The following is a 15,606-nucleotide window of genomic DNA, read 5'->3' on the forward strand; positions in this document are numbered from 1 at the left end:
GTAGGGAAGTGGAAATCTGGTGATCATCATGGGATAGTTGGTGGATGTTTTTCAAATAAGTTAAAATATTTTTTGTAAATGAGATTCAAGAAAAAAATACGAAAATAAGATAGGTTCCAAAGAACAGTTTACATATAAGACCGAGAGAGCTGAAAGGGCTGGTATTCCTTCTGGAGCTTTCAATCATACCATTTATAAATATGTTATTTTCACATCACTTAGCTGTGGAGAGGAATAGTGAGAAACAGAATGCCACCAGAAAAGCAAACTAGAAGACCAGGGTTCATAAAAGCCAGGTGAAATGTGTTCACATGTATCCCAAGTGCAAAGATATGTTAACAGGAACATATATTTAACTAATTCTGCTTGGTACCAGTAACTACTTTGTTGAAAATGGGGGGAAATGAACGCAGTTTCTGACTGAACTGAGACTAACCAGTTCATAGATTTTCCCAGGAAATGGTAGTTGACTGGCTGGGAACAGAAAAACGTGAAAAGTGTTTTCCTACCTTTAATGTATGGCTGGAGGGAATTGATCCCAGTAATCTCTTAAAACTAACAAGGTTCAACTCTCTTGAAGGAATGCTGTATTCACTGAGGAAAAAATGTTGGGAGAAAAGTATGAAATGATGGGAAAAGAGACAATAAGTGTAAAAGGAGGGCTTGAAATTTGGGTTCCTCTGAAAACAAAGCTTGAAACAACAAGATCTGGTGGTAACATGATATACTGGGAATGCAATCTGAGCAGGAAAAGAGTGATATCAGGGATGTGAACAAGGGAAATCCAAGTTAAGAAGACTTAGCTAGCTGACTATACCATGGGCAACATGGTTCCAAGACTACCAGAAATTACCAAGGAATTTACTTTAATTTTCTTTCTTTTATATGGTCAATTACAACATGTATTCTGTGCCTTCTTCAAACAGAATTTGGATTATTCATTTCTTTCTCAACATTCTGTTCATTGGTGTAAGTATCTAAATAACTGCTGGATAACAGAATTATTTGATCAGACTTATTTTTTACTTTAATGTTTAGTTGAGATTACTGAAAACTAGGTCTAAAGTGAAGTGTGTCTTGATTGGTACAAATAGAGAAGGGAGGTCTAGGGATGTAATTAGAGATTATAGGGTACCACATTCAGTTCCTAATAAAACAAATAAAGGACGGTGTCCCAAATAGACTATTGAAAAAGATATTCATCTCCATTTAACCTGTAAATTCAGCATTTTCTATATTTAATTAAAAATTAAAGAATGATCCTATATTTGGTCTTTTAAAGACATTCCAGGTTGGTTAAGGAAACAAACACTGCCTGTGAAATCATGACAACTTAATCATAAAAACCAGATTACTACATAAATTTCCAACAATGTCAGTGCTAAGAATTATTTCCCTGGATCTCACTAGTGTACATGATAGTCATATGAATACACCTGTGTGGATACATCGCTGGTATCTAATTTAGAGAATAGATATATAGAGATTAGATCACATAGCTGAGTGTGATCTCAACTTTTCTAGTCACTGCCTGCCCCAACACACCCAAAGACTTGTACTAATCCTTATAGATCCATGACTTTTTCTCCTCCTCTCTCCCAGAGTCTTTTAAAATTTCTTTTCAAGTACTAATGTAATGCACTTTAGAAAATCTTGAGTTAACCTTAATTGTTGTCATTTATCTTTTATATAGAGAACCAAGAAAATCTTATTAAAAGTGTATTTTGGTATTCTTTGAAAATGGTAATAAGAACATTATCATTGAGTCCCTCAATATACATTATATAAAGAATTTTCTGAGAAATTCCCTGTACAAATCAATACTCGAAGAAATAAATGACTTCTCTGAGTGAGAATGAACTGGGACATTTCAAAGTATCAATCAGTGAGTCAAAGATGAATCATAGCATCCTATAACTAAAAATTATCTTGATGTAATTTAGTCAACACCATTACATTTTTTCCTATACCAGCCGATAGCATTTTTAATTTTTTATATTATTATCGATTTATTTTTATTAGTGAAACACCATGAGGTACAGTTGTAGACTTACATACCTTTGTGCTTGGGTTTCAGTTATACAAGTATCAAGTACCCATCCCTCCACCAGTGCCCATTCTCCACCATCAAGGAGCCCAGTGACCCTCCCATCCCCCATCTCCCCCACCCCGCCCTACCTCAGGGCATTCCCTTTTGCTTTTTCTTTGTTTTAGGGTGCTGTGGTTTGCAATGGAGGTCAATACCATTACATTTTCAAAGAAGAAAATAGGCCCCTAGATGTTCAAGACACTGCTAGTCTCCTGGGCTTCTTCCCAGCATGTACCCTGTTCCAAGCCCGCCCTTTGGAAATATACTGGGAAGGGAAACTGGATGTACCTTTCGTCACACTGACCTGAAAGACTCTTGCTGATTCTCAGTCAGATCAACTATTTCATTTGTTGCCTGATATCACCTCCTGTCCTTAATTTTTTAAAAAAAATATTTGATTTGTTTCTGGATTATAAAGAAAAAAAAACTAAATTCACTAATAAAACAAAAGCAAAATCAAACCTTTACACTCTGACATCAGAATTGTCCTTACAATAGGGGAAGTAAATGACTGAAATTGGTAGGGGAGTGTTGTTAGTTGGTTGTGGACTTTAGCTGGATATTTGACAGTGCATGGAGTATGAATACACAGTTGCTGAGATGAGGAAGTCTGTACTTGAAGCAAGTACAGTTTGTAAACTAGTCATCACAATTATATGTCCATATGAAATTTATCTACATATTCTTTGTGCTTCCCTTGCATTTATGTGTTATGCATGCCTTTATCCTGGCCTCAGAAATGCATCTGAGGGCACTCGGAAAATTAATTGCGCGCCAAGTAGGGGGAGAGAAGTAGTAAATAATTGGAGGAGGAAGAAATATGAGTTCGAACTCACGAGATGTGTAAGAGGAATATATAGATATGTATGTGTGTGTTAAATACACATATATATGTATAAATCTATATATGGGCTGGAGCGAAAGCACAGTGGGTAAGACGTTTGCCTTGCACGCGGCCAACCTGGGTTCGATTCCTCTGCTCCTCTCAGAGAGCCCAGCATGCTACTGAGAGTATCCCTCCCGCATGACAAAGCCTAGCAAGCTACATGTGACGTATTTGACATTCTAAGATCAGTAACAACAAGTCTCACCATAGAGACATTTCTGGTGCCCGCTCAAGCAAATCGGTGAACAATGGGAGGACAGTGTTACAGTGCTATGGTTAATTCAAACATTGTTTATGCAAAATATGAAAGAAACAAATAAACATTCTATAAAGCTTATTACACCTATTAAATTAATATAACTTTAAATCGTGTTCAGAAATGAAGTTGAAGAATTTTAAGGCTATAGAAAGATATTGACAATATATCAAGAAACACATGGATCTTTGAGGAGCAAGAACACGTAGCTGTTGTCCTTCCTTAAGATTATTATTTTTTGCTTTTATAGAATATGCTTACCCTGAGTTTTTTTAATAGCTTCAGTTTTTTAGAAAGCATCATAATAAATTATATTATTTAAAAAATAAAAAAGTTGGGTTTGTAAGTGGATTCTCTATGTTTGGAACTTGGGAAATATTTTCCTATGTAAGCTACATTAAACATGATATTTATAACAGAAATACCATCTGCAGTAGTATTCACAATAGCCAGAAGAAACTATGTTATACCTACACAATAGAATACTACGAAGTTAGCAGGAAAGTCACATCATGAAATTTGCTTATAAATGGATGTACAGGGAAGAATATCATGCTCAATGAAATCAGTCAGAAGGAAAGGTGTATACTGATTGGACTACCCCTTTTTTTGGATATAAAAAAACAGAATATGAGACTAATACCCAAGGATAGCAGAAACACAGGCCAGGAGAATTGGTCAATGGTTGGATGCTTGCCACAAGTGCTGAAGGCGGGCATTTGGAATAAAGAAGGGACGGCTATGACAATGAGAGTTGGAAATGATTACTCTGGATGAGAACTGAGTGCTGAAAGTAGGTAAAGGAATAAACGTGATAACCTCTCAGTATCTGTATTACAATCCATAATGCCCAAAGGATGAGAGAGAGAGAGATAAAGAGAGAGAAAGAGGTGCCTGCCATAGTGTAGAGACAGCAGGCTGTCAGGTGAGGTTTGAGGTTGGGAGAGAGAGTGGTGGGAGAGAAACTGGGGACATTAGCAATGGAACTGTATACTAGTGGAGGTTGGGTGTTAAAATATCCTATGAATGAAATTGAATCATGAAAAGGTTTGTAATATGTGTCTCCTGCAGATTCAATAAAAAACATTATATTTAGTTTCTACCACCATGACTAACCTATGAGTTTTCGGAAATTTATTTTTATCACCTTGGCTGGTCTCATTACATGGGTGCCTGTGTGGTAAAATTTTTATTTTATGCGGACTTAAAAGACAAAACTAATGAGGTTGGGAGTTATTGTGGAAGGGGAGAAGAGCACAAAAAACCCTGTTGACCACAGCTCAGCAGGGTCAGCTAACTTGCGTGATGCCAGACCTCCTTCACTGATTTCCTCTTTTTAATGTGGAAAAATGAAAAGACTTTTCAGGCTGCCAAGGGGTTGTCCCCTCCAGTTTACACTATTTTTTTTCGATCAGAATTGTTTAAAGATATTTGAAAAATTTGGAGCTTAATGATTTGTTCTCATATATTTCCCCTACATGGTGTCAGTGGGCATTTATCCAGGAAGGCCAGCATGAAAAAGTTGAGGTGTATGTCTTAACCACCAATACCAACACTAATGAAAGTATGGAACCCAAAGTACAATAGTTAAACTTCAAAATGTGTTTGTCAAGGAAATCGGTGGGAATGTAGGGAGAAATGGGTCATTTGTTGGTGGAGGGATGCAGACACTGGTAGTGTGATTGGAATTGGAATATTGAATGACAAATCTCCATTATAAATGCCTTTGAAAATCAAAATTGCCTAAATTTAAAAAAAAGAAGTCAACTTACGTCTATATTTCAAGAAATCTTGTCTTAGCAAATTTTGGCAGGGAGACCATAGTTGGTAGAGAGAGGGAGATCGAAAGGGAGAGTTGACAGTTGGGAAGAGAAGCCTGGATATCATGGAAGAGATGAAAGCTGATCTTAGAAGATTTGGAGCCATCAGAGTTTAGAGAGTTAAATGGTGAGACCATTGCAGTTTAGATAGTTAAATAGAGAGATTGGTTTCAGTCATCAGCAGTGTATACATAGAGAGAGTTCAAACACCTCACAGATATTCACGCTATATTAACTAACAAGGGGAGCGTGTTTTCCCTGAAGCACTGTGTAAGGATAATATATTGCCAGGAAGAATGATAAGAAGTTGGTTCTCTTTTTCAAAAGATTAATATATTAGAGATGAAAACTTTTGTACAAAGGAATCTATTATCTTGTTCTGTTGCTCTTTTTTCTTGTCATCATTCCATTCTCCCCCATGACCCGACCTAATCAGGGCTCACCACATTTTTCAGCATTGTCACCACATAGCCTCAGAGCATGTGTTAACTGCCGGTAGCTCACAGCTCTCATGTTTGCCCCCCATCCAAGCCAGAGCCATCCTTCTGAAAGCAAGGATATTTGCTGAAAACCCGTTCTTCCTTGAAGTGACAGTCATGATTTACCTCTTCTTAATCATTTTGTTTACAAATTTAGATGAATGTCCCTATACTAGTGACAGGGATTTTCCAAACTAAGAAAAGCATAAACATTTCCCTTTCCCCCAAGAAATTTGGGCTAGTTATTTTCTATCCACTGCTAATAATATGTGGTAATAAGGAAATAGAACTGAAGTAAAAACAAGTACATTTGTCAATTTGGTGCCATGACTAGTCAGTGTGAGTACAAGTATATATTTCTAGAAAAAAAAAAAAAGCAGAAGAAAAGGAGTTGGTTGCTAGCAAAGAATGCCAAATCTCTGCCAAGAAATCCTTTGAAAATAAAAATTGTGACTATGGACTGAACATAATTGCCACTCAATGCCTCTTTTGTAGACCACAAAACCCAAAAGGATAGGGAGAACAAAAGAGAATGCCTTGCCACAGAGGGAGGGTGGGATGAGGGTATAGGTGTGGAAGGGATACTGGAATCTATGGTGGTGGAAAATGGGCACAGGGGGAGGGATGGGCATTTGATAATTGTATAATCGAAACCCAAGAACAAAAATTTGTAAATGTACGACTGTACCTCATGGTGTTTCAGTAATAAAAATTTAAAAAAAATATATAAAAATTGTTTTGTCTGTCAGAGATCAGCCGATGGGAACCTCTGTGAAGGCAAAAGATTAAATTGGTTGACTTTTATTTTTCCTTGAGTATATTAATTTGATTTTGGAGTCAATTTATATGACAGTTCATCAAGACACAGAAATTTTCAGCACTTCTCTTGTTTAAAAGTATAGTGATAGACCATATCTCTATCTCACATTATTTTTATTTCTGATAGTTTGACACAAAATATACGTCAAAATCATAGATAAATGTAAGTTATTTAAATACTGTTTTGATTATTTAAAATTACATTATAGAATTACTAGAATTTCATAAATTTTAGGATTATGTAGAATCAACGTTCATGTATCATATTACACTCACTACTGAAAGGCCTACTTTGTCATTCACCATTGTTCAGTTTTTCCACTTTGATTACAGCTTTCCATCTGGTAATTAAATAGTCTCATGGTTCTAAAGTTTGTTTTTATTGCTTTGAAAATATCAAAACTATGCAATTTTCAACATTGGATGAAACTAGAGGATATCATGCATGTAAAGGTAGCCTTAAGGAAAGGAACAGATACAGAGAGATTTTTCTCATATGTGGGATGTAAAGACACACAGCAAGGTAGCAACAAAGGTTCAAGGCCAATATAAGGGGAGAACTGATCCACACAATTGAGTCAGGGAATTGGGAAGGAGGGATTCTGAGGGTTTGGGGGACAGGGAGGGGTTATTTTTTGAGAGAATGAGGAGTGTCATGATGGAATTATGTGTATGAGAAACCATTATTAATTGAATTATAAATCATAGAATATAAATATTGTTTTAGATGTTTGTCTGTCTCATTTTATTCTTTTAATTTGTTTTCTCCATATACCACATATGCATGAACTTGTATGATGCCTATCTTTCTCTGCCTGGTTTATGTCAATAAATATAATATCCTCATGTGATCCAATTTTATACAGATAATAAGATTTCACTTCATACAACTGAGTAGTATTCCATTGGTTTACCCCCTTTCATTTTCAAAATTTGTGGTTTAAAAGATACAAATATTGGTTTAAACAATGCTCTGGTGGTTTAAAATTTTTAGTTTAGTGAAGCAAAATAGATTTTACTGAAAAATACTTAGAAACTTGTTAAACCGGTGTAGGGTGGAATGGAATATATGTTCAAGAGAGAACACTCGTTTAACAGAGCAAGCAAAGAGAGACATGGAGAAAGGAAGCACGGTATTTCTTCAAGGGAGAACACAAGCTTGAGGACCAAGCCGAAACTGGTAGTTTAGGAATAAGAACTTGGAGTGGTATGAACTTAACTTGTGCACTTTAGGGGAGAACCTGAGTAAAACTATTAGAAGTACGTTCAGGAGCATGATAAACTGGAGTCTGCACTTGGAGTGAGGAGGGTAGAGAGTTCTTTGGGGAGATCCGGACTATTGAGAACAGTAATATTATAACATTAATGATAGTATCTTACGGTGGGATTCCAAAAAAATCTTTCACAGTGGCGTCAGAAATGATAACATTCTTAGGTATTTGGATTTCCTGTGGAAACAACGGGAAAGCTGAGTTTATGCTCTGGATGCCTCCAACTGAAACAAGGTCAACAAGTCATGAATGAAAAATTACAAGTTAGATGGATCATGGATTCTGATCCCAGTGGAAGGCTAGCTTTCAGGTGAACAATTTCTACTGATGGCCTGATGTAGATTCTGATCCTGGGATACGTAACAGAAAGGAGGTAGTGACAGGTATTCTCAGAAGTGAAGCCTCTGAGACAGAATTCGTTCATGCCAACTTATAGGTTATCAATGTTTGCTCATGGCTGCTACCATTATAACATGCCATTCAATGGTTTTGTGGTTTCAATTTACTGTGTCAATGTAAAGATGAAGTTTCTAAATGGAAGGTAAAAATCTGAGGCCCTCAAGATGATGAATTATGGGGATGCGGGGGGGAGCTTGATCTATAGTACAGCAGGTAGAGCATTTGCCTTGCACACGGCCTACCCAGGTTAGATTCCCAGCATCCTGTATGGTCCCCCCAAGCACCGTGAGGAGTAATTCCAGAGTGCAGAGCCAGGAGTAACCCCTTTGCATCGGCAGGTGTGACCCAAAAACGCAAAAAAAAAAAAGATGATGACTTACCTTTAGATATTTTGAAGTCAAGTAGAAACAGCCAGAAAGTTCCCCAGAAAAGAGTTCACCTGGGTCGAAAACATCATCACCTCTAGCATGAGAGCATACAGAAAATAAGGTTTCCATTTTATGCCAAGTTAAAGCAAGCCAGACATGATCTTGGAAACTTTTTCCAAGGAAAACATGGCTATAGGAAGGATAAGGTGACAACTGAGTCTTAGAGGTCAAATATAGAAGAGAAGCGAGGGTCAAAATGTAGGAGGTACATTGGCGACCAGGAATATTTAGAAAAGCATTTTTTAAAAAAGAAAATGCAATGAGACATCAATTAAGAACTTTTTAATGTTTAAGAACAGGGATATAACTCAATGAAAGACCATTTGCCTTCCATTGTATGATGATCTGGGATTAATCCTTAGCATTGCAAACAGCATTATTTTTTAAATTTTAATTTCTTTCTTTCTTGCTTGCTTGCTTGCTTTTTTGTTTTTTGGGTCGCACCTGGCTATGTATAGGGGTATTTTTAAATTTTAAAAAAACTCATAAATTTACCTTTGTACCTGTCGTTTAAAAGTAAATCTAAAATATTTTAGAGTAAATATATGTGAAGAAGAATAAAATTCACAGGAACTATTTAGTGTTCTTAATGATACAGCAGTCGAATTTTGAGGTTAATTGTATGGGTATTGCATAAATAATTTTTCCCCATTATGTGGGCTCTCTTTTTATCATAGTCACCATTTTTTCTGAGTTGCAGAAACTTCTTAGTTTAATGTAGTCTCATTTGTTTATATTCACTTCCTCTTCCTTGGTCAGTGGTGTTTCATTCTAGAAGTTTCCCTTAGCTTTATTGTCATGCAGGGATCTTCCCACATTTTTCTCCATATACCTTAAGAATTCAGGTATGATATTGAGGTTTTTAATACATTTGATCTGACATTGTGCCTGGCACTATAAAGAGGTCTGAGTTCATTTTTTTTTGCATGTTGCTGTCCAGTTTTCCCAGCACCAGTTGCTGAAGAGACTTCCTAGCTCAACTTCATATTTCTTGAGCCTTTATGAAGGTAATGTAAAGGTAAAGGTCCTCCCATTGTTCGTCGATTTGCTCGAGCGGGCCCAGTAACGTCTCCATTGGAGACTTTGTTGTTACTGTATTTGGCATATGGAATACATCATCGGGAGCTTGCCAGACTCTGCCATGCGGGCGAGATACTCTCGGTAGCTTGCCAGGCTCTCCGAGAGGGGCAGAGGAATCGAACTCGGGTCGGCCATGTTGGCTGCAATTTGCTTGAGCGGGCCCAGTAACGTCTCTATCATGAGACTTGTTGTTACTGTGTTTGGTATATCGAATACATCTAATGGGCTGGAGCTATAGCACAGTGAGTAGGTCGTTTGCCTTGGACGCAGCCAACATGTCCGATGCGAGTTCGATTTCTCCGCCCCTCTCGGAGAGCCCGGCAAGCTTAGAGAGTATCTAGCCCTCACGGCAGAGCCTGGCAAGCTACCTGTGATGTATTTGAGCCTTTATGAAAGATTAGGTAATAATAATCTGAGGGCCAGCGTCAGGATATTTAACTATATTCCATTGATCTGAGGCCTGTCTTTATCTGAATATCATGGTATTTTGATTACTACAACTATGTAGTTGGGTTTGTATTTGGGGAAGGTATTCCCTTCTTCTTTTTACCAAAGATTGCTTTAGCACTTCATGGGAGTTTATTGTTGTGTATGACTTTCAAGAGTGTTTAATCTATTTATTTGAAAAATGTTATGGGTATCCTTATAGAATGTGCATTAAATCTTTATAGAGCTTTGGGGTGTATTGCCATTTTGACAGTGTTAAACCTCTCAATCCATGAGCATGGGATGTGATTCCATTTCCTCATATACTCTCTTATTTTGTAAAGTAGAGCTTTGTAGGTTTTTTTTTTTTTGGTATAGATCTTTAACATTTTTAGTTGATTCTAATATACTCGATTTTCTGAGGTATTATTGTGAATGGGATTGTTTTTCTCTATCTCTTTTTTCTCTTTCATTATTAATATATGGGAAAGCCATGGAGTACCAGATATTGATTTTGTATTATGCTACTTTACTAAACAAATCTATTGTTCCCAGGAGCTTTTTTGTAGATTCTTTGAGATTTTCTAAGTATAGTATCATGTCATCCTCCAAATAGTAAAAGCTTGAGTTCTTCCTTTTTTATCTGGATGCCCTTGATATCTTTTTTTTAACCGAAATCATATGGCAAATACTTCAAGTACTGTGTTGAATAGGAGTGATGAGAGTGGGTAACTTGTTTTGTGCCTGATTGTATTTTGGAATTCTAGTTCATTGATTTCTGCTCCAAGCCTTCAGTTTTTCCCCGTTGAGAATAATGCTTGCTGTGGGTTTGTGATAATTTGCTTTGACTATATTGAGGAAAGTACTTTCAACTCCCATTTTATTGAGAGTTTTTCATCATGAATGGGTGCTGGATCTCATCAAATGCTTTATCTACATCTATTGATATGATTATATGACTTTTATCTTTATTTTTTTGAGATGGTGTATTCTGTTGATTGACTCGAGAATGTTAAGCCATCCTTGCATCCCCAAGATAAACCTACTTGGTCATAGTGTGTGATCTTTTGTTGAGTTTCTGGATTCTCTTTGCTGGTATTTTCTTGAGAATCTGTGTATCTGTATTCATCAAGGAAATAAGTCTGTAATTTTCTTTTTTTGTGGTGTCTCTGTCTGATTTGAGTATTAGGTTGATCTTTGCCTCATAGAAACTATTTGGGAGTATTTATGATTCTTCAATTTCCTGGAAAATCTTGAAAAATGTTGGCAGCATTTCCTCTTTAAAGGTTTGAAATATTTCACTATTGAATCCATCCATCTGGGCCAGGGATTCTGTTTGGGGGGATATTTTGACCATCATTTCAATTTCCTTGGAAGTGATAGGTTCAAGTATTCCAAATCTTCTTGGTTCAGCCTTGGGAGGTAATTGGAATCCAAAAATTTATCAATTTATTCAAGATTCTCTCATTTCCTGCTGTAAAGATTCTCAATATAATCTCTGATGATCCTATGGATTTCTGTAGTTTCTATTAGGATATGCCCCTTTGCATTTCTGATTCGATTTATTAGAATTCTTTCTCTTTGTTTCTTTGAGAGGCTTCTCGTGGTTTATTTATCTTATTTATTTTCTCAAAGAACCAGCTTTTACTCTTATTGGTCTTTTGGATTGTATTTTGGGATTCTAGCTCATTGACGTCTGGTACAAGTTTTATTATTTCCTTCCTCCAGCCTAGTTTGGACTACTTTTGTTGGTCATTTTCCAAAATCTTGAGCTCTAATTTATTCATGCAGGCCCTTTCTTGCTTCCTGATGAATTCTGGCAGAGCTATACTCTTTCCTCTTAACACTGTTTTTGCTGTGTCCCACAAGTTCTGGTAGCTCGTGTCCTCATTCTCATTTGTTTCTGGAAACTTTTTATTTCCCCTTTGATTTCTTCTCTAAGCCAATGGTTGTTCATTACTTCCCTTAAAAAAATATTTCCTTGCTGAGCTTTAGTCTGTTTGATCTATTGAGAAGTGACAAAGTAGTGTTGAATTCTCCAACTAGTATTTTGTTGCTCTCAATGTTTTTCTTTAAGTCTATTAGAAGTTATTTTTAAGTATTTTGCTGGTCTGTCATTAGAATCACCTACAGTGAGGAGGGTGAGTTCTTTCTGATGTACAGATCCCATGATCATGAAGAAATGACCTTCACTGTCTCTTATAACCTATAGCCTGAAGTCCATATGGTCTGATACTAGTATATCCACTCCAGCTTTGTGGACGTGTTCGTTTCTTTCTTGAAGAATTGTTTTCCAGCCTTTGACTTTGAGCCCATGGTTGCTTTGATTGTTCATAAGTGTTTCTTCAGGCAGCAGATTGTTGGGTTCAGTTTTATAATTCATCTTCCCATTCTGTGCCTCTGAATTGGCACATTTAGTCCATTGACATTGAGGAGATTGTTGTGATGGGGATTTGTGCTATCTTTATGTAGAATTTTTGTACTTGTGTGGATTGTCTTAGCTTAAAGTCGCCCTGTTAATTATTCTTGCAACAAAAACATGGATCACTTTACAAGTTTGCATGTCATATCTGTGCAAGGACCATGCTAATCTCTGTATCGTTTCAATTTTAGTATATATGTTACCAAACATAGTATGAGTTAATTTTTCCATATTTTTCTCTTCTTATTACTTTGAGTGTTGTCCTTACTCAATCCTATGGCAGACAGTGATTCCAAATCAAGGAATATATTTCAAAGCAGCTTGAATAGATAGATTTAGAACTTTAATGTCCTAGAAAGAAAAGTATGGTTTTTACCATATTATCTTTTACCATACCCAAGGCATCAGTTTTACAAAATAATTCTTTTGGAAGATGGTATATGAGTCTTGTTTAATGCCCTTCCCTGAAACCTTCCTTAAGACCATTAAACTAGAGCCTTTTGCTGTTCTCACCTCAGTCCCGTGTACATCTCCAGGAAAAGGTGGATGGTGTTGTCTGCAATTCGACCACCTTGAATGTAAGTAGGATTTTTCTCCTGAAGGAAGAGGTGAGGAGAATATTGATGATTTCATTCCACCTTATTACAAGTACAACTTGAATGGAAGGTGAGACTCATGAGGCTCCTGTAAAGGACAGAAAAAGGGGTCTCAGTGAATTTTAATGGCCAACACACATTAACAACACAGATGACTCAAAGTAGCCTGTGTGCATCTTTGTGTATAGTGAGTTTCATATCTACTGAGAGTGATTCTCAGTCATGACACACAGGCAAAACAGCCCTGTATTTAAAAATCTAGTTCTCTAAGCAGAGTGGGGTCTCTGAGGTGATTGAAAAGTGTATAGTAATTTATTACTAAGCACATAAGTACTTTTCGATCTAAAATTAATTCCAAATATGTCTAAAACGACAGTCTCCTGACCCCGCACCTGGCTTTCCTCACCTGGGCCCCTTGGAGGGGGAGGGGTGAATTTCCCTCACTGCCCTGAGTAGAGCCCCGACAGCTGAAGACCTCTGCAACCAGCCATAGGTATGCTTAAGACCACTCTGCCCAAGCTTGAAGGAGACTCATGCATGAAGGAAGTGGAAGCAGAACCTGTGTAAACACACAAAAAATAAAAGGCTGGCGGTCAGGCCATTTCCCCACTCCATGGAGGTCGATGGCGATGGTCAGTAGATGGAAGGAAACGGGAGTCAGGCTGGTTGGTCGTGGAGCAGCAGGTTATTACATGGAAGAGATGTATGTCATAGAGTCCTCAGGAATCCTCAAGCATGTGCGGGCACTGAGATCCAGGATGATCCCCTTATATAGATCATAGAACCTCTAAAAGGGGCATTACAGTGATGTCATCAAAAGGAGTTACAGAAAGAACATTGAGGCAGCAAACCCTATATTGTTTCTTTACATCCACATTGTTTCCTTACATCAGCAGGCCAGTAGTAATACTGGCCTCAGGAAAGAAGATACAAAGCCAAACTGAAACCTTCCACAAGCACTTTCACAAGCTGCAACCACCTTGATTTGCATCCCAAAGACCAGCCTGGCTAGAGCTGGGAATCTACATCCCAAAGATCAGTCCTGGCTAGCACCTGATATCTGCAGATCTAAGACCAGCTAGGTTTCTGAAAGAAAAGGAAAACTGTCTCAGTATACTGAAATCATTTACTGAAGGCAGTTTGAAGGGGAGAAAGCAGTTTCATCCAAGCTAGTCAGGACACACAGGAAAACAGCTTATAGGAGGTCTTTCTCCTCTCCTTGTCCAACCAACATATAAGCATATATAATATTAATCATTTTGTATGGACACAGTAAGAAATACTTTGAGCTTGTAGAATTGCTCTCCTAGGGCTATCTCGATCTCAGACTGCAGTGCTCAGGCAAGATATCTTTCCTATTCCTAGAAGCAGGGCCCTAGTGTTGTCGTTACTTTTGGATCATGACATCATTTGCCTATGATCAACCTCTTAACTTATAGTTAAGAATCGTGGCACCTTGGCCTGGCCCATCGCAATGCCAGGTTAGCACATAACTTACCAGCTTGCCCTGGTTCCATCCAGGCCCACGTTGGGACTCTGCCCTTGGGGTGCTAGGAAGTGAGGGCAACTGAGGCTTAAGTTGAGAGGGCAGAAGCCCAGGAGTGAATAATATTCAAAGCCAATCAATTCCTAACTTACAAAGCATATTAATTAATTGTCTTCCTGTATCTATACAAAAGGACATTGCATTAAGGTAAACTGCTCAAAAGACATAAGGAGAGGAGGAAGGCAATAACTTACAGTACAGCTTCAGTGTCTAAGAAGGATGAGACCTTACAAATTGGTTGGGGCAGAGAGCATAGAAGTGATTACAGACAGACAAAGTAATGGAAGTTGTAAGGGACAGGCCCAAAATGGACCACCACCAGAATTAATTTAGCTTAGCTTAATAGGAACCTGCATTGCAAAATAACTTGTTTTTCAAGGAACAGGTCTAGATAAGCTTTTTCAGATCTGCTTTATAGGGCAAACGGGCCCAGAGAGCGGGTTTTGAAAAGGCCTTAAAAAAAAATTCTGGGGAATATTCCATCTGTTCTTTGGGGGGACAGTGTCCCCTTCTGGACCGCGGCAGGGAAGTAGCTAACCCTGACTGTGAGGACTTGGGGGACATAGGGTTTCTTTGGGTCCTCGTCTGTTCTGGAGGCCTCATCTGTTCTGGACCGCGGCAGGGAAGTGGCCAACCCTGACTGGGAGGACTTGGGGGGACATAGGGTTTCCTCTAGCCCTCATCTGTTCTGGAGGTCTCATCTGTTCTGGAAAATCCGGCGCCGGGAGAAGACCTGGAAGAACTAAACCCTCTGGAGGTGAAAATCACGTGCACGCCCTTTGGGCATATTCGGGAGTCCCAGGGTGACTGGTGAGTGTGGTGCGCACCGGTGTGAGAGAGTGGACCGGTCCGAGCGAGTGCAGGAGTGTGATCTGTGCGTGTGTCCTTAGTGTGTGTATTTGTCTTATTATCCTTCTCTTAGTTCTGTTTATTGAGATTGTTTAATATGGGTCAGAATCAATCGACCCCCAAAGCTTTAATTCTTGATCACTTCTCTGAGATCCACAGGAAAGCTCAGAATCTGGGCTTGATGATCAAGAAAGGTAAGTTTGCCAATTATTGTTCATCAGAATGGCCTTCCTTTGGTGT

General features: G+C 38.0%; 1 pseudogene; it reads right to left on the minus strand.

Annotated features, from left to right (window-relative positions):
- Positions 1-12,486: 12,486 nt before the first annotated feature.
- Positions 12,487-12,585, minus strand: LOC130016106 (uncharacterized; annotated as a pseudogene).
- Positions 12,586-15,606: the final 3,021 nt, after the last annotated feature.

The sequence above is a fragment of the Sorex fumeus genome, unplaced genomic scaffold (genome assembly GCF_029834395.1).
Source record: "Sorex fumeus unplaced genomic scaffold, SorFum_2.1 ptg000146l, whole genome shotgun sequence".
Classification (NCBI taxonomy): Eukaryota; Metazoa; Chordata; class Mammalia; order Eulipotyphla; family Soricidae; genus Sorex; species Sorex fumeus.